A 9481-nucleotide genomic window follows, 5' to 3' on the forward strand; every position below is an offset into this window, starting at 1 on the left:
GTCCAAAAGTTGTAATTAAAATGTAGAGATTATCAGACTGTAATAAGATGCAGATTCCTTTTCTCTTTAAAAGAAATTCACTTTAAATACACAGATACGGATTAAAGTGCAATAATGAAAAAGGTCCTTATGCAAATGCTAATTAGAAGAAAACTGGGGGCTGCCTGAGTGGTTCAGTAGTTAAACAACTATCTGACTCTTGGTTTCAGCTTAGGTCATGATCTCATGGGTTGTGAGACTGAGACTCACATCCAGCTACATGCACGGCCAGGTTCTCTTTCTCTGCCTCCCACTCATGCTCTCTCTCTTTCTTAATCTTAAAAAAGTTGCAAGTAGCTTTTACTCACAGGTATGATGGAGTAACAGGAATCCGATTTATTGCCCTTCTGTAAACAACGATGATACATATAGGAAATAACTAGACTAAATATAGGAAATAACAGTTTTCAGACACTAGAACACAGGCAAGGTAAGAAAACAATCTCTGACAGAAAGGAACAAAATGAGGTAAATTGTATGATTTTCCCTACTCTTCCGTTTTCAGGCTCTAGTAAAAGGAATAGGGCTATATATGGAGCTATCTGATACCACCACATTGAGAATTCACAGTTCCGATTTCAGGGATGCCAAAGCAAATACAATTTATGGGGCCAAGCACTGGAGAGGAAGGTGTGCAGGGAGGAAGAGCTAGAGACTAGCAGGATTGGCAGGGAGTCTCTCAAGGCTTTGATTGTATATGTTGGTAATAAAACACTGGGAAAGCAAGGAAATAAAAACTGAAAAGGGTAAGTCAAACAATTTCTAGAGATCATGTAAAGCTTGAATAGTCCACTTTTTAAAGAACCATAGTGAACAGACCTCTTTATACATGGGAAATGGAGGAGAATTCATAGAATGGAATTAGCTCAGTATTAAAGCCAAGTTAGTCCTGGTACCACACTAACAGATTGTTTAGAAAATAAAAGGAAAATAAAAACCAGGAAGAATATGCCTATTACCTGAAAAAGTCCAGAGAAATAGGCACAAATGGGAATGCCATTAGGGATGTATGCCAGAGACTGAAAGGCCAGAAAAAGAGGAAGGAATATTTTTTCATGTTTCCATCCTTTACCTAACCACATTCTCCTACCAATTTTCTTCCCCTCTCTAGGCCTGATTTTTATCTTTTTCAGCAGCAGCAGATGTTGATTCCAGCAGAATTTTAGAGTTTTCCACAACACTCTACAAAACATCATGTCTTGCCTCAGAAGCAACTGTATCAGCCAGCCAGAGAAACTTGGTTACGAATCAAATTGTACAAGCACATGGACCCAAGTTTGTAAGATGACCATCTATAAGACACTATTTGCTTCTCCAGAAAATTAATGACAAGGAGGATGAAAATTGAAGGCCATGGAATCAAAGAAACGGGAGCTGTAACTCAAGAGCTGGTGGATTATCAATCAAAAAAAAAAAAAAGAGAGAGAGTTGTTGATAATTAGGGAAATGTGAGGCTAGACTATCTATTAGGTAATATTAAGAGATTTTAATGACAAAATTTTTAGATGTGAAAGTGGTATGGTTTATATAACAATTGTCAACATGATACATGCTTCAGGTATTTATGAGTGAGATAATCTGGTATGTTAGTTTTGCTGAGAGGATTAAACTTTAAAGGGATAATTATATACCAAAATTGTTAATAATTGTTAAACCTGACTAATAGGTACCTGGGTTCATTTTATAACTTTCTACTTTGTATTTGCCAATAACCTCCCAAACAAAACATCATGGAGAGAGATGCTGGAATAACATACTCTTCTTTTTCTAAAATTTAAATTTCACCTCACTCTAACTTTGTTAATGTTGTTATTTAAAGGGGCCTTGCAGTTTAAACCCTCTTGATACATCCTCTATAAAATTATCAAGTTTTCCTCCTAAGTATCGTAAGCACACTGTGTTGTTTTAGAGAAAGTTTTGCAAACTGCTGTTTGAGCCAGGTCAGGCTAATTTCTATAAACAGCTGTGCTGAAGTCTCAGTAGCTAAACAGTTTTATCCCTTGTTTGACTCACCATGGAAAGCAAGTTGGTGTTGGTGATGAGGGATTATACATGGATCTTAATATACTTAGACTGTTTGCTTCCATTTGGCAGAGAGACAAGTGTGGAGAGGTTGTGAGGGATCAGAAGGGAAGTTTTAGAGGCGAGGCTGGCACATGGCATAGCATATATCACTCCTGCCCACATTCTAGTCACCACAAATCAGTCTTATGGTCCCACCCAACTGTGAGGGAGGCTAGAAAATTTAAATTCCTGTGTGTTAAAATCAACTAAGAGATTTACTGAATCTAAAATATTTTCTTTACCACAATAGACATTTGGTTTAATAAATACTTTCATATGTTTACACTTATAAACAACCCATTTAATTTAATTTAATTTAAGCTATCAAAAGATAAACTGTCATAACAGGAGTATGAATGGAAAGCTTAATTCCTGAATTTGATTGGCAGTAAATGCTTTTGAGCCATATGCCAGGATTAATATCCACCATTCATCAAAGATGTATTGAGTGCCTAACATAAGGTACTATACCAGGCACTAGGGATGCTGGTCAGGGATCTTGCAAGCCAGGATCTGCTACTCTATGAAGGAGAATTAAGAAAGAATGTAGGTAATCACTACACATCCTGCAAAGAAAATGCCATCTCTAAATGGAACCAAACTAATAAGAAATGAGAAGGTAAATGTGTTAGCCAAATGAAACGGAGGTTTGTTTTAATGTGTGCTCTCAAGCTCCCAGCTAAAGGAGTGGCACGTGTAAAGATTTGGATGTTGGCAGAGCATCTGGACATTTGACAAACTATGAGAACTTAATGTTTCCTGAGTCTAGGGTAGAAAGAAGAAAAAAAAAAAAAAGGTACAATGTGAAAGGAAGTAAATCCATCTGGCTAACTATTTTATTAGGTGAAGGAGTTTGGACTTCAAACTGATATCAATGAAGTGCAAACCTAATTCAGTTATACATAATATTGGCTGCTTTGTAAAATTTAAATTTATTTAATAGAATCTCTAATTTTATTGAAGCTGTATCAAAAGGGTGCTATAATTTAAAATCTTTCAATAGCATTCTATTAAACATCACATTTTTCTCATAAGTTGGGCCTTATTTTCTTAGAGAAAATATAGATAGGATAGAAAGTTTACCTATTTCCAATAAGTTCATAAAGATTAGGACTCTATTCTTAAAGGACGATGTGATATGGCATATTTTTAAGGAAGAGTGATGCTATAAAAGTCAATTCAGCTTCTCTGAAAGAAGTAAATACTAAACTTTTACTAGTGTTTTTCTTCTAAACTTTTCTGTTAAGAATGACACTAATACGGTAAAAGAAAATATAATTTTATATGAAGTAGGTTTTTATAACTCAGGTCATGTATGTAATGATTTTCTATTAGATTAAGAAATTCTGTTTTATGAACCTTTTGGATTTTTAACACTCCTTTGTAACAATGGCACATTTACTTTTCCTGTATTTTCTTACATGCAAAGAAATGTCATCTACATATACTTATGCACATATAAATAGAAATACACATTTAGGCTTTTTTTTTTAAATAAAGCTTTTACTTATTTATTCATGAGAGACACAGAGGCAGAGACATAAGCAGAGGGAGAAGCAGACTCCCCATGAGGAACCCGATGCGGAACTCGATCCCAGGATCCCGGGATCACAACCTGAGCAAAAGGCAGATGCTCAACCACCAAGCCACCCAGATGCCCCCTTTTGGGCTTTTTTATTTCATATTTTTAAATGCTATAGTATAATGTATTAAATGTGGCTTAGGTTGTCACTAATACCACTTGATATATATGAATATATATTTGAGATAAATAGTAATAAAGATTTAATATAACTAGAAAATAGAAAATTGTATTTATTATATGTAGTAAAATGTTTAATTTTGACTTACTTGAATGTATGATTATTACTAATTATTCTCAAGTGCAAGTAGTCTTAAATACACAGAAAATATTTCCAAAATTTAGTATCATATTGCAGTAGGGACATAAGTAGGTTGTCTTTTTGAATGATACTGAATATTTCTTTCTAATAAAGCTTTCAGACATTTGAGAATAAAATGTAAGTGCTAAAATATGCAAATACAATTTATAGTGTGTTTTTATTGTTAGCTTCTGATTACTTTTAGAAAGTATGTCTCAGGGCACCTGGGGGGCTCAGTCGGTTAAGCATCTGACTCTTGATTTCGGTTCAGGTCATGGGCTCAGGATCATGAGATCAAGTCCTACTTTGGGCTCTGTGCTGGGTATGGAGCCTCCTTAGGATTCTGTCTCTCCATCTGCCACCTCCCCTCAAGGAAAAGGATGTTTCATAAAAAGTATAATTATGGAAATCAGAAAAGCTAAAATTAAACTTGTTTTTTGTCTTATTAGATACTCATAATAAAATTACTGCATGTAATGGGTACATATAATATGTACAGTATACATGCATACATAAACATGTATATTTACCCAAAGGCAAACTATACATCACTGATTTATAACCAATTTCTTTAAGCCTCTAGTGGCACTATCACAAAAATAATTTTCAAGACAAATATTAATCTACTTCATTTTATTGATAGTATAGGATTCCATTTCATAAGGATGACTAATATCATTACTCACATTTAGATAATAACCGAGTAGTCAAGCTTCACTCTTTGCCCCTCTATCTCTTTTCCATTTTTTTTTAAAGGTTTTATTTATTTATTCATGAGAGACAGAGAGAGAGAGATTGAGAGAGAGAGAGAGGAAAGACATAGGCAGAGGGAGAAGCAGGTTCCATGCAGAGAGCCCGATGTGGGACTCAATCCCGGGTCTCCAAGATCTCACCCCGGGCCTAAGTCAGGCGCTAAACCGCTAAGCCACCCAGGGATCCCCTCTTTTCCAAAATTAACACATGTGCATATTCAAATGCAGGTTTTTAACTACTTTTCTATTGTCTACTAAATAAAATTCAGAATTGGGATCTTGCCAATAAAGTATAAAAAGGGCAGTTGATGTATGTTTATATTATTGTAGCTCAGTTTCACTTTATTGTGTGCTTAGTATGTTCTGGGATGAAAGATGTTGTGGTCTTTATTTTAAATAAATTGGAATTTTAGATAAGTGATTTGAGCAAGGATACTTGTTGCAGATCTTTGAGGTCACATTCTGAAATAACCATTTCACATTCATAGGCATATTAAATACTGTGTACTTGATACACACTGAATTCAGATATCAGCATTTCAAGGAATCACTGGTAATTTTTTTTTTTTTAATCAGTGAGATTAATAGAGTATTCTCTACACTGCTCAAACTCCTTTTGGTGACCTATGAAATCTACTTGGAATGTCATTTATTACTTGACCTTGATTATTGAACTCTTAACCTTTACATCTGGAAGTGGTTAAAATGATATAAAATACATGTCTTATATAGGCTCCATTTTCATCTAATGTATGCTAGAATGCTTAGATTGTATGTAACATTGCCATGGCACATGTGACAAAAGTTGGCTTGGCCTGATTCCAAGGTGTACAGACAAAACTCAAGCTCTTCAAATACATTCTGTGACTTTCACATGAGAACACATAAAAAAAGTAAAAAAAAAAAAAAAAAATTTCTGGTAATATGATTTACTTGATTACATTGGAGATTGGTTTCTCTCCTCTAACCTAAATATTTCCCGTCCTCATGAGTGTGCTTCTGCCAATTCCATTCTTCTCTGCTACAATTAGTGTTCTGTGCGCTAAGGCAATGAGAGTTGCATTTCAAACTCGCCATTGGGGAGATAAATCATTTCTTGTCTGGAATCTGAGTTGAAATCAGATTGCTTTTTTTGTTGTGCCATCTCCTTTCTTGTCATTAAACTCCCCTTTAGCAGTAACACATCGAGGAGTAAGTTTAATACTTCCTGTCCAAGGAAATGAAAATTAAAGTCATTATAACCCCTGTTTTGCAAATAAAGAAACTGATATTCAGAACAATCAAAGAACTTTTCTCCCCTAAGGCAAAACAGCAAGGAAATGATAGATTATAACCCAGGAATTCTATTCAAAGTCCAGTTCTTTTTCTGCTACCAAAAAAAAAAAAAAAAATGACCCTGTCTAGCATCCACTTTTCATTATTGAACACTGGGGACAAAACAGATCCTCCTTCTTAAAGACTTAATGTCAACTGAATTTCAGGGATTAATGTTTCTCTTATTCAGAGGAAATTAAAGAGGCCCTTGGCTTCGGGCTCAGTGATTTCTTCAGATTCGCTTTCAAATATGATTCTCACTTTAGTAGTTAGACTAAGGCCTAATTTCTTGGGAACAAACCCCTGAGCCTGGTCCCAATTCTAGTAATGACACTAGAATATTTAGATTTATTAAATTATCTTTTACATTTAATACATGTGCTAGGATAAATGTCATGCAACAATTATGATACATGATAAGATCTAAAAGGAGAGTATAAAAATGTTATCAATTACAAATATATTAATAGTATTATACTTTCTAGGTTCCTAAATTCCTTAATGCTATTTATTTATTTGTTTATTTGTTTATTTATTTTTAAATATTTTATTTATTTATTCATGACAGACACAGAGAGAGAGAGAGAGAGAGAGAGAGAGAGAATGAGGCAGAGACACAGGCAGAGGGAGAAGCAGGCTCCATGCAGGGAGCCTGATGTGGGACTTGACCCTGGGTCTCCAGGATCACTCCCCGGGCTGAAGGCGGTGCTAAACTGCTGGGCCACTGGGGCTGCCCCCTTAATGCTTTTTAAACCGCTTTGCTGCTATGCTCTTACCATCCATGCATTCACTGAATGAACAAACATTAATGGAGTGTTTGGAATTTTGACATTGAAAGGCAGACCCTACTCAAAGGAAATGGGAGGGGTCTCAATACCTACTTACCCTTCAAACACCTATGCCCTACCTACTCATCAAAAATGCTAGCCATAAAGGTGAGGCTGCTTCATTTTTACTTTTCTGCCTGATATTTTCTGGGACATGAGAGATTTTTTTTTTTTTTTTAACTGGGGCTCCTCTGGAATGGCACATTCTGCAATTCTGAAACTTTGTCTCATTGCTAAAGGAGCTTTGTTTTGTTTAAGAGACAGACCAACCCAAATGTCTAACTTTTATAAATTTGTTCTTTTGGCATATGCTCAACTACATAACTATATTATACAAATTTACTAGTATCTTTCAACCCAGTTAAAATGGCAGAGATCAAGTAACAGTACTTTTGATTTCAAGCAATTGTCATCTAAATCAAAGGAAAAAGGTTTAGGGGCACCTGAGTGGTTTAGTTAGTTAAGCATCAGAACCTTGATTTCAGCTCAGGATGTGATGTCAGAGTTGTGAAGTGGAGCCTGCTTAAGATTCTCTCTCTCCCTCTGCTCCTCCCCACCCTTTCTCCCTCTTAAAACATACAGAACCTCCCCCCCCCCCGCCCCCCGCCGCAACACACACACACACAGGGAAAGGTCCAATGTTGTGCTAAGGTGTTTGCGGATTGCCCCAAAAGTTCATGGTGATTAAAATAATCAACTCGCTGATGAGGTTATTTAAAATATTTTAGACTGGGACCCCTGGGTGGCTTAGCAGTTAAGTGTTTACCTTCAGCCCAGGGGGTGATCCTAGAGACCTGGGATTGAGTCCTGCAATGGGCTTTCTGCATGGATCCTGCCTCTCTCTCTCTGTCTCTGCCCATGTCTCTGCTCCTCTCTCTCTCTCTGTGTGTCTCTCATGAATAAATAAATAAAATCTTAAAAAATAAAAAAATAAAAAAATAAAATATTTTAGACTGATGAAACCATAAAGACAATAAACCATTAAAATTAGGACATGGTATAAGTCTAATACAGCCACATCCTACCAGCTTTGTTAAAAAGGAATCTTAGAACTTTGTCTATCTGTGATCTTCATATATATAAGGAAAACAGAGAAAAATACATATTTAAATTTAGAATATATCAGTGACTACATTTCCATTCCTGGGTTTTCTCTGTGTCATCTCTTAACCTCTTATGTGTCTTCCATTTGTGAAATGACAATAGCCACCTCCTACATCACAAAGAGGTTGATGAGATATAGAAGAAATATTTTAGCTATGTAGAAAATGTGCCAAGGCATCCTGCATTCGTGACCATGACCTTTGCCTGGGACCCTTAAATCCTTTTGTATCCTCACTGAGAATTAATATCCAATAAAAGATGACTAGGGAAAAAAGTGCCAAGAAAGGGTACTTTTGGAAAAAAAAATCTTTAAAAAGTGTCATTTCTTATAGAATCATCAAAAGGCTCCTGTAGTGAAAATATGAAATTTTTGAGAAAATCCTTAAGATAAAGCTAGAAGAATATTTTACAATGTTTATATTTTATTTAAAATATTATTATTGACATTAATAAGTCAATGTCAACTCAAAGTTTTAAATACAACTGTTTTTATTCTTTGAGTATTATACAAAATCATTTGAAAGTAGAAAATATCTGAATGAAGGCTTGAAAGAGTGAATTAGTAAAGAATGATGAGATAGATGGAGGAGCAATGATGATTGTTACTTAAAGTAACCAGTCCAGGGGTGCCTGGGTGGCTCAGTGGTTGAGCGACTGCCTTTGGCTCAGTCTGTGATCCCAGGATCCTGGGATCAGATCCTGGGATCTGAACTTTGTACAAACTTTGTACCTCTTGTTCCACAAGAGGCTCCCCACAGGTGTCTCTCATGAAGGAATTAGTAAAATCTTTAAAAATAAAAAATAAAATAATAATAATTAACCAGTCCAAATGACTCACCACAATGAGGGTGTGCCCTGAGGTGGGGGGGACAACTATGTGGACCATGGAAATGCCCTTTATGCTTAAAGTGCAGGCAGCTCTCCTGTGGATCTTTTGATAGACATGGCATTTTACACCTCACAGATGACTGCCAACCATTCTTCACATGTGAATATTGAGAAATTTCAGCTTACTTAGCAGAGAGCACAGTCACTAAGGGTTTTGATGGAAGGAGTTGAACCTCAGCAGCATCTTGTAAAGATGATGAAGCCTTTGAAGTGAAGAGGTCCTGGAAGAAAGAGCTGAGGTTCTACAAATCTAAAGGGATCAAATGAGACAAAATGAAAATACATTTATATGCCCGCTGGTGAATTCCTGGGACTTGTGGGATGTGTTTGTAGTTTTGTAACTTATAATGTTACCAGTGGAAGATTGTTGTAAATTGTGGAGAAAGCTTTATTAGTGTAAGAAAACATTGTTCATAATTGATACATAAAAAGAAATGAGCAAATTAAAATATATATATATATATATATATATGATATTTAGTGAGCAGAATGATGGATTTAGTGTTCATTTATTTGGGAAATGTTCATGCAGCTCTATGTGTCAGACATTGAGCTAAGTCTTTGAGAGTCCTCAATGAGTTCAGAGTTTCAGAGGAAAAGGCCTACTGAA

At 35.6% G+C, this 9481-nt stretch overlaps 1 long non-coding RNA gene across 1 annotated transcript in view; it reads left to right on the plus strand.

Moving 5' to 3' along the window:
- LOC111097011 overlaps positions 1 to 3647 on the plus strand; it is a 56806-nt gene extending 53159 nt beyond the window's left edge. Inside the window, exon 6 of the long non-coding RNA XR_005363208.1 lies at positions 1151 to 3647. This is a non-coding gene — a long non-coding RNA (uncharacterized LOC111097011). The remainder of the gene's footprint in view (positions 1 to 1150) is intronic.
- Positions 3648 to 9481: the final 5834 nt, after the last annotated feature.

The sequence above is a fragment of the Canis lupus genome, chromosome 8 (genome assembly GCF_011100685.1).
Source record: "Canis lupus familiaris isolate Mischka breed German Shepherd chromosome 8, alternate assembly UU_Cfam_GSD_1.0, whole genome shotgun sequence".
NCBI lineage: Eukaryota > Metazoa > Chordata > Mammalia > Carnivora > Canidae > Canis > Canis lupus.